We start from the raw sequence: 11,327 nt of genomic DNA, 5'->3' as shown, positions 1-11,327 counted from the left end.
AAAAGGGAAGAAGACTTTATCATATTTGAATCTCTGGGTTCATCCCCAGCAAAATTAAGCCAGGTATGTTTGGTAAACATATGTAATCCCAGTACATGGGAGATCATAGTTTATGACCATCTTAGGATAAGTCTTGAGTTAGAGGATGGTCTGAAAGACATGAGACCCTATTGAGTAAATAAAATCACAAACAAAACTAAAATGATGGCTTTAAATAGAGAAATAGAGGATACAAGATAAGTGCTGTAGAAAGATTCAGAAACACAGGCTAATAGTGTGCTATATGTGTATGTGCGTGAGAGAGAGAGAGAGAGAGAGAGAGAGGAATGAAGGAACAGAGAAGAAGAGCAAAAGAGTGGGAGAAGGCAAATGAAAGGAAGAGGAGAAAATGGAAGGAGAGGAGGTGAATCCTCATGAAATGTGATTAAATATGGGTACCTAGGAACACAGACAGCCTGCTTTTGAACCTGATAGCTCCCAGTGACCTCCTGGGCCCTTCTTTCTTACATGTGTTTGAACTCTTCTCTGGCTTCTTGAAGTGCTTTCCTGGTACTCAAAGACAAGTATGCAAAAAGCTGCAGGAAATCCTTGAGTAAACTGGCCACAGTATAGAGAAGCTCCAGTCAACCTTGGATCCAAACAATCCAAAAGACTTCTCGATATCTATCTTCTATGCATGGAGATGGTAAGTCCTCCATGAATGTGAGAGGGGATGGGTGAGACTGGGTGAGAAAATACAAAAGAATCAAGAAAATGAAGAATAGATAAAAAGAGAAGAAAATGAAATAGGGAGGAAAAATTCTGGTGAAGAAATACAGAGCCAAGTGTTGAATTAAGAGTGGCGGGGCTGCATCCCCAGCACCCAGCCGCCCACATGGCTAGCTTAGCTTATGCCCCGAAATAATTACACGGAAACTGTATTCTTTTAAACACTGCCTGGCCCCAATAGTTCCAGCCTCTTATTGGCTAGCTCTTACATATTAATCTAACCCATTTCTATTAATCTGTGTAGCCCACAAGCTGGCTTACCAGGAATGATCTTAACCTGCATCTGCCTGGAGTAGGAGAATCATGGCGACTCACTGACTCAGCTTCTTTCTCCCAGCCTTCTGCTCTGTTTTCTCCACCCACCTAAGGGTTGGCCTATCAAGGGGCCTAGGCAGTTCTTTAGTCCTTAACCAATGAAATCAACAGATTGATATATGACACTCCCACATCAGCCAAGGACAAAAAGCAGAAAATGTCTCAGAGGAAGAAACAGCTTGGGAGAAAAAACATGATAAACTATCAAAGAGTAAAGAGAGAGAGAAGACAGATAAAACAAAGACCAAGCAACATTGTCAAGGACTGAGAAATCTCTTGTCCGTATAGTATGAGACAGAAGAACAGTTTCAAGGATGTGTGTGCCTCTCCTGGCAAGGCTCCAGTCATCACTGACCCTCCCTTCTCTCTCACATCTGAAACCAGTAGAAATTCGTCACCAAAAGCTTGTGATTTCCATACTGTCTCTCTTCTTTCTTGACACCGAGACCAGAAATACCACACTCCTCTATGGCTTCCTGTTCATGCTCAAATAGCCCCATGTTGCCGGTACACCACAGACAGCCAGTTGGGGGATTTTCTAGCTCCCTTTTGGCTTTGGAAGTTTGTGTGAATGAGAGAGAAACCAACATCTTACATCTGGAACTCTGAAGGCACTGGTCTACTTATAATCTAAGGCAGTGCTGCAGTGGGGGCATGAATGAACACTCATCTGATCTATTTTTTAGGTTTTCTCTTATCACTTAAAGTTTTATCCATTGTTCAATACAATTTCGATTTCCTTTTTCCTTCCTTCCTTCCTTCCTTCCTTCCTTCCTTCCTTCCTTCCTTCCTTCCTTTCTTCCTTCTTTACAAAAATCTGTTCATGAAGATTTTTTTATCTATGCACTTCTTTATCTATCTACTTATTTTGTATTTTGTTTGTTCACCTACCTAATTGTTCACCCACCAACCTATTTTCCACCTATATATCTCCATTCATTTTCCCACCCATCTAAATTCTATCTATCCAAACACCTGTTTTCTCAACCATTCTTCTATCTATGCACCTATAAACACTTATTCACATAGACACACATACACACACCTAAAATCCATGCACTCATCATATATCAATCCATTTACCTATTGAGTCTTTAATTACACAACCAGTCAGTTCATTCATTTACATCAATTAATCAATTTAGTATTTCCTTTGATCAGTAGAAATAAATAGTCATTGATTTATTCATATACTCATCTCTATCCTATTTATAGGTTTCATTTCTTAATTCTTTCACTAACTGACCTTTGAATTTATCTTTTATTGTATATCACCTACTCCATTGATCTACTATTTGAATCAGCTATTGACTTACAAGTTGAATATGTAACCCAATGTTTAGTCTGTAAATTTCATTAGCTCATAAATCTATTCATTTATTAATTGGCTTATCCATTGATTTTATGTATTTATTTTTTCACATTTATGTTGATAATTCATTTGCTAGTAAACCTACTTGTCTGTTTTATTTCTGAGGACAGAGCCTTGAGTTCTTAATATAAAATTCATTGTAAAATTATGGCTTATGAGTGAGTGAGAACATGTGTGCATTGAGTGTGTGTATGTATATATGTATATGTTTGCATACTTGTGCTTGTGTATGTGTGTGTGTTTGTATAGAGAGATGATTCATTACTTTGCAAGGTAAGCATTTTTACTGATTTTCTCACTCACACTCTCAAACCAATATATTTACACTAAAGTCTCCCTATGCAGGAGTCCTTTTCTGTGTATTTTTCTTTCTTTTGTTAAAACCCCACTGAAATAAGGTTGAAGTTCATGGAGGAGAAGTTTAATGTATTTTTAAACATGGGCACAGAAATACAGTCACTTAAAATCAGGACAGTTCTTTGTACCCTCTATTGCACTAAATTTTTCAGGAGAATCTTCTTGCTCTGAATTCTTTCCAAGGTTGTTGGTTCATAGAATAAAATATCACTGTTACAAAGCCAACAAAGTAGATCCACTGTTTCCTTTTCTTTATATTTTTTGGGGGGCAATTGAGACAGGGTTTCACTGTAGTTTTGGAACTATCTCTTGTAGACCATGCTTGCCTCAAACTCACAGATATCCATCTGCCTCTGCCTCCCAAGTGCTAGGATTAGAGGTGTGTGCACCAGCTCTTGGCATGTTTCCCTTTCCTAAGCAGAGAAAGTCCAAGACTCATACTGACTCCTCAGGCTTGATGACTGCACCAAATACCTTATGCTGAGGTTTTATCTATGCAGTTCAGAGATTTTCAAATCTTGTCCCATTTGATATGGCACACAGAGTCACCCAAGACACTTTGTTCCGAGGGAACCTCATCCCCAAGGTGAGACCAACTATTATTCCACATCTCTATCCCAAGAGCCTCCTGCATTCTTCTCAATCCTAACATCAGCTTGTTTATTTACCACCATTCTTGGTGTCTCATTGCTTGATTAAATGTCTATATATGTGATTTAGGGTATATTAATATCTTTTATCTCATAATGTCTCCTAGAACACTGACATGTAACCCATCCTGAGTTTAGCTCTCCATGACCCAAGGTACTTTGAATACCTTGGAACCTTCAATCCTGACCACTTCCTAGATGCCTATGGGGTTCTGAAGAAAAGCTGAAGTTTTTATGCCCTTCTTTATAGGCGAGATGGACCTGTGCTTCCTTTCTGAGACACTAGAGGGTAGGCTCACCCTCCAGAGCAAAGACAGCGCTAGTTCCATATTTACTGAGTCTATTCCAGCTGCTTTACCCAAAACATCTGGTTCATTCTGCCTACATTTGCACAGGTGGTCTCTTGAACTAAAGAAACATCAGGGTCATGAGCACTTTTTAGAAGTATTTAAAGGTCTCTGAACATGAAAAAATTTATTTTCTTAAGAAACAGAAGCAAGAAAAAACATCTATGAACTGTTATGCACTAGGTAAGTTCTTGATGACTGGGGAGGCACTGACTTTCGCTGTGAGTTCTGGGAATATGGGGCATGTCTTGAGACACTTGACTCTGTTTGTTTACTCTTGTTAAATTGGAAGAGAGATCAAAATTACTCTCACCTATTTTTGCCAAGAAACCATTCATGATGGATAATATCTTGAACCAGAGAAAGGACAAAGTTACAGCATCTCTCACTGTCAGCACATGGTTTCTATCGACAAGAGGGAGCTGGACATAGACACATAGATTTATTAGTGTCAGCTCTGTTTTTGTCTTACTTGGCCTTGATGGAGTAGTGGGCAGCTTAGGGGAGGACAATTGTTCTGAGTGACTGGGGTTTGTTCTTCTTTAGAAGAATATAATCTCAAGTTAGTGTGTAGCTTGGTTGCCTGTTATGTTTGGCAGTTTATTACAAACAAATCTAATTCAGTCTGATGGACTATATGGAATGTAAACATGGAAAATTTGTGTTTACGTATCTTGTCTCTTGGAGAAAGTGGCATTCTAGAAATAATTACTTAGCCTCTAGTTGTCACCACCATACCCTTATGCTTAGGGTAGAAGCCAGGGCAGTGTACATTAAGCAAGTTCTGTTTGAAAGAGCCCCCACATCCACCCTCTCCTTTGTGCATTCTAGAAGATGCTCTCCTGATGAGCCTCTCTGTTGTTTGTTCTAATCCCCTCACTGAGGAGTTTTAGGCAAGTGTTGTCCTGTGGATCCATGTCTCAGCTAAAAGTGGTCTAGTCTTGAGTGTCTAAGTGACTTCAGTAGCCCTGGATGCTGTCTTGTACCTGACTCTGTACAGTATAATGGCTTCCTTTAATATTTCGTATTCAGAGTTTCACACTTGTAGACTATGAGATGAAAGTGAATTATCCATATTAGAGTCACAATTTTGGAAAGTCAGAGTTGTGGAGAAAAGGGATGTAAGAAGGAGACATGATGGAATATATGACTAGATATGGTTAGACAGAGGACATTTGGTTAGGGTGTTAGTTGGGAACTTGAGAAAAAGCAAACAGAAACGAATAGATAAAAAGACACATAGTAATAATAGGTACAGAGGTTCATGTATACTGCTATGGGATGCAAACACAACCAAGAAAGCAAGCAAGCAAGCCAGAGAGCCAGCAAACAAGAACTTCAAAAGGATGTTATAGCCAAAGAGACATGAATAATATGTAAATTGCCAGTTCTGGCATGGGCAAATTGTGTTGAGAGTGAGATGAGTCATTGAAGCGTCCTCTGAAAAAAATCTGGGTCACAAAATAGGAGAAACATCTCGGAGAGACTCTCCATGAATTTTTAAGCTTATGTCACCTAAGTTCTGGAAATGGATGCCCAAGGGAAGATTGTGCTTTCCCTGGCACAATCTCCTATACAGGCTTCCAACAACTAGATAACACAGGGATTGCTGGGAAATCCTTCTTCCACCTGGAGGCCTAAAACATCCAGTTGCAGATTAAGAATCACTGAGGCAACTAGTAGAGCCTCTGCCTGGGATTTCAGGTTCCCTTTGCTCTGTGGTTTTCAACGTCATAGGTGATAAACAACCATGGGCTCCTTATACTTTCAAGAATTCAGTGGGTGCCATAGATCCCTTATCATGTATCCCTGCTATTTCTAAATTGTATGAACAATTGTGTTTGGGGACTTGTTAATTTCAAACTGAGCAAGAAAAAAGTAGGGGAGAGTGGAGGTGGGGAACATAGGGAGGGAGGGGAGAGATAGAAGTGACACATGCACAGAAGTCTTGCTATGCAGTTTAGACTGTTCTTAACCCATCATTTTCCTGTCTCAGTCTCCCAAGTGCTGTACTTGCAGGCATGTGTCTCCATATCTGGATCATATAGGACCATTTGTTAATATAAGAATCTTTCTAAACAGCACCTTCACCTTCAGGGCAATCCAATGAGATTGGTATCAATTCCCTCACATGCGATTGAAGGAACACTAAAGTTGTTGCATTGTACATGTATACACATATAAACTTTGTTCCTACAGTAAGTGGGTTCTTATAGACTGGAATTAAGGACTCTGGCAATCTTACAAAAGCTAGAAATCTGTCAGAAGGACTAAGAGACATCCATCACCAAACTAGCACACATTGCAATTTTGTTATTCATTGTGTACATGACATAGACATATACAAGTATTCTATGATGTGTGTGTGTGTGTGTGTGTGTGTGTGTGTGTGTGTGTGTGAAGTCAGAGGACTGCTTGTGCAGTTGTGGCACTTGGTTCTCTCCTAATATGTGGGTCTTGGAAGCTTAACTTATGGTCTCAAAATTGATGGAGGGGGCTTTTTGTGCTAAGACATTTCACTGGCCCTTACACCAATTCTTTAAGGATTTGGGAATCTCTTAACATTCTCACTTGAATTGCAGGTGAGAGTCAAACTCATTCTTATTCCTTGCAATAAACAGAGTTTTCAGGCTTTAAGGAAGGGGCACTCTGAAGGTTGTAGACTGTCCTGGGGCACACTTCTCATTCTCTGTGTCTACTGGAAAGTTCATTTGTCTTGGCTAAGACATTGTGTGCAATGAATGAATTGTTGCTTTTGTTTACAACTGTAATGGTCTGTCCTGTCCCTTTAAGAGGCAAACCCTGCCCACTCCCCCCAAACATCTACCGATGTGGCCAGCAGATCTTCCTTCAGCTTCCATTCTGAGTTCCTTCTTTTCTGCCTCTCTCCCAAAGAGGTAGATGCTGCTGCTGTGTGCCCCCCTTCTTCTTACCTTTTCCCCTTCTCCATCCCTCTCTCCTTCCCTTCCATACCCAATAAACAATATCCAACCTCACTCTGCATGGTGTGCCTATCCATCTTAGTCTCCCTGCCTAGGACCCACAGGTGACCTGCAGTCTACTCGGGGGCTTCTTGCCTGGGACTGGCCACCTTCATGGCCTGTGCTGTGTTTAGGGACACACTGCCCAGTGCGGCCACTCAGGGGACCTGCAGCATTTCTGCCACTGTGCCCCTCAGGGAACCACAGCATTTTATTTATACCATTAAAACCACCATCCTCCAGAATTTCTGTGTGTCCAGTCCTGTGGCTCCTAAGGACATTGTCCTAAGTCCCCAGGAAAATGGCTTCAGCAATATGACCCCAACATACCAGATCTGCTTCTTTTCCCAATAACTGGTCTGAGATTGTCAGGTGTTCCCACTCCTATTGAGAATGGCCTCAACTTTCTGCCTCTAAGAGACTTGCTGGAACTAGGCACTAGATCACTGCTCACCCCCACCTACTACAATTTTCCAAATTCCTAGGGTGTGCTGTTCTGCCCTGTGAATGGCACTGGAGAAACCATCGACTTTCTTTCTTGGTGTGTGAACAGAGAGATTTCTAGAGACCACATCTCAGGTGGAGTTACTCCCTAACGCTTACAACAGTCACAGTCTCAATCCCAATGTACCAGCTCCAGGCAGCCCATGATGTATGCTAATGGGCTCTGTAAATGGAGTGAATTATGTGTCTATTGACTTGCCCAATATGTGTGATTTACAAAACAAGAATCACATAGTGTGTGATTGTTGGCATCTGGTGTCTTTTACTTCACACAATGTCTTCTAGGTTCCTGTGATTTGCAGCCCACAGTCACACATCTTCAAGTGCTCTTGTCATGATCTTTCTCAGCAAAAGCACAATTACCTTCTTTCATGTGTTCTGCCAGCAGAAGGTGTTGCCTGGATTTAGAGTGGCTTTTCCTGGTTCTAATAATATGATCAGAAATCCTTCACAAGATGCTCAGCAGCTTCAGTTTTGGTTGATGCCAGATAGAGTCAACAATGAAGAGCATTCATCACAGGGTCCTGTCCTCCAATATCCTGGCTACTCTTACATTTTATTGTCAGGCACCCAAGGTCCATTCCAGAAGGGCTTCTTGCTACAAACTTTATCACATCCATGCCAGGTTTGTGAAGGGACAAACTGTTGCCTTCTTTTCTGCTCCATTGTGAGAACCTGGAACAGCAGGTGATTGATGTCATGTGTTTAATATAGTGGAATAGTAACCAATAATTAAATAAACAACTCAATAAAGTGACAAAGCCAGTAGTTCCTGAAATTTGCCCAATGTACACTTGGACCTTATCTGCCTCTAATTTCTGTCACTCTCTTCTGATGACCAGCGTAAATTATTGTCCCCAAAGTCCAGGTTCACCCTAGCTGTGAGACTCATCCAATTTTGCTGCCTTGCCACCTGCTGACAGAAGTGTCTGGGAAAAACCCTTTGAGTGGTATCGCTGAAACTCAACTTCTACAAACGGATCTGCTGAGACAAGCATGTGCTTATGGAAAGTGTCATTTAGTACAAACCTCTAGGAAGAAGTCTCTGGGCAGTCATTGACCAGTCTGCAGGCAGCTCTCAACTCATCTCTGAGAGAGTAAATTTCTACCTGCCTCACCAAGCCCTCTGTGACCCAAGGAAAGTCAGCAGGCTCTTTGGTAAGATAGAATCGTAGAACACCCTCCTCCACTAGCCACAGAAAACTAGCACAAAAAAACCTAGCAGACACCCTTCAAGAAAAACAGAGAAATGTGTATCATGCCAAGAGAGGACAATGGCACTCTTGTTTCTACTGAATCTTGTTAGTCTGGACCTGCAGTGACTCTAGCTCAAGGATTGTCTCTCTCCTAGGCAATGGCTTCTGGTTTGCTGGAGAGCACTTTGCAAACAGACCCCATGAGGTTACTCAAATCCTTCCAAGGGGTGAGATGTGCAGAGGTCAGAAGGAGAAGGCAGGAGGTGGGCATAAAAAGTGATGCTGACAGATGGCAGTGAGTTGCATTGATGAGGTTGTGAATTCTCTTCTTCCAGTCATGGTTTGGCACTAAAGAAGCTTCTAGAATTCTTATAAAAACAAACAAGAAGAAGATAGGAGACAACTTCTGATAGATATACTATTATCTTCATCCTGGAGAGTAGCATTTCATGTGTGGAGTCTTAGAAACTCATAATGTCCATAGCTGGGAGGTTCTCAGAAGTTCTGGGATCAGGACCTTTGGGGAAGGGTATGATAGATAGTCACATGAAAGCACAGAGTTCAAGTTTGGAATCTTTCCTAGTGAGACCCAGACAATCTGACACCAGAGATTGTAATCCAGTGAGATGTAGGACCCATTACTTGGGTCAGATTGTGAGATCCTAGCCTTGACTCTGCAGCTGAGGGAGAAATATGGAGATACTGTCACAGACTACATGAGTCTCAGCCTATTGTAGCCCTGGGTGGACATGAGGTGATATGGGAGGCCCTAGTGGAGCAGGCTTAATCTTTCTCTGAATAAAGTTCATCAATTTCATCTGGGACCAGACTAGCAGCTGGAGGAGGGAAATTCATGTGCATGCTCATGTCTTCCTGCTCTACCATGCCAATTATATTTGGTCTCCACCAGTGGAAAGCCTTGTTACATTCCTGAATATTTCTGTCTGAGCACCATGGGGGGCTTTGGGATGGAGAAATGGAGCACATAGCAGCGAATCAGGAGGAATATGAAGGTGTAGAGGCACAAAAAGGACAAATGCCAGAGAGTTGGGACTGTTTCTAGTTACTCCAAGGCTTCTGCCTCAGACAAAGGTCCCACCTAGTTGTAAATCAGAGAGTGCTGCTCTCTCAAAATTATTGTCAACAGGTGTGGCTAATTGCCACACATAGTGCTCCTGGAATACGGAAGTAGTTTATTCCTACCTCAAACAAAAGTCTAAGGATCCAGCTAAGTTCTAGTTCCCTTTATAGAAATAACTTAGGATTTCACCCAGAGAGTGGTTGCCTACAGAGTGTTTGTTCTAGGGTATGAACGTGACTTTGCAACTTGCTTTGATCTAGCAAAAAACTGTTTAACTATGAATGTAACCCGTGACTCTCAATTGGTGTGTTCATTTCTTTGTATCATGTTAATGCACTCTTTTGTCTTACTCCTACCTTTTGGAATCAGGGGTATTTTAAGCAGTTGGAAATTAAACATGTGCAAATTTTCAGTACTCACAAAAATTCCCTCCCAATACTATCCTATATGTTTGTCCATTATATTATTTTCATTCACGTCTTTATATTCTTTACTATATATCTAAGTCCCCAAGCCCTTACCTTGACAAGAGGTATTTTTATCATGGCTAGTCCCCAACAAGAGTGTTCAGTAGAGGAGCTTCAGAGTATGAGTTCAACAAGATGGGAACATAGAGATAGAGCACAAGGCTGGTAAAGATCCAGACAGAAAAATAGAGAGCTGTTGTGACCCATTACCTCTGTCTCTTCTTATTGTTGTGATTCTTGCTCAGCAATGATCTCTGAGCCTAGGGGGTAGGGGTGTGATATAGATGTTCAATTTAGGGCTGAGCATTCCACAGTCTCTAATTATCTGTACCTTGGTCTGTTGTGGGTATCATTGTATATTACCATCTAGTACAAAAAAATTAAACATCTCTTATTTATTTTTGTTGGTGCTGTTTTATTTTGTTGAGACAGGGTTTTACTGTTATGGAGTTCACTATATAGACCAAAGTGTCCTCACACAGAGATTCACCTGGCTCTCCTCAAGCGATGGGATTGAAGCAGTGTGCCACCACTACCTGGCTAAGCAACTTCTCTGATGGCAGAGAGGGGTCACACTGATATTTCACTGTATGAATAAATACTATATTCTAGTTAGCAGAAAAATTAGTAGGTTCCTCTCTAGGTCCTGATGATCTACCTGACGATGGGTCCTGGGCATCCTTAATGGTAAAAGTTATGGATTTTATCTTGCTAAGTGGACAAACTCTACACACATAAATACACAACACACATAGACATACACTATTCACATACACATACCACACACCACATGCCACACAGAGAACACTGCCCACACCACACATAACACATATACACCACACAAACCACACATTACACATACCTATGAGACACTGCACAACATACACAACACACAAACATTTTACACACCAATAAATACACAAATACTACACATATTATAGACACACGCAGACATACCACACATGCACACACACACTATATACTTACTCACATATACACAGACTGCACACACAGTCTCACACAAAGAAGTAATAATTAAATTCAGTAAAATCCAATGATCTCATGGATTACATGATTAAAAAGGAATATAGATGAGTTAATACATTATGATTAAAAAGGAATATAGATTAGTTAACACAAAAAAAATCTGTCACCTCTGTACTCCTGGTTGTTATTTGCAACACATCACTGTAGAATATAAAAGTAATATAAAAATTCCCGTGATTATAGAATATTTTGTGGTTTTAAAAGAGTTTGGAACTTTAGGAAGCCTTTTAAATTTTATAGTT

This window comes from Microtus ochrogaster, unplaced genomic scaffold, assembly GCF_000317375.1.
Source record: "Microtus ochrogaster isolate Prairie Vole_2 unplaced genomic scaffold, MicOch1.0 UNK96, whole genome shotgun sequence".
Classification (NCBI taxonomy): Eukaryota; Metazoa; Chordata; class Mammalia; order Rodentia; family Cricetidae; genus Microtus; species Microtus ochrogaster.
The sequence above is the reverse complement of the archived record's forward strand: the minus strand, read 5'-3'. Positions refer to the sequence as shown.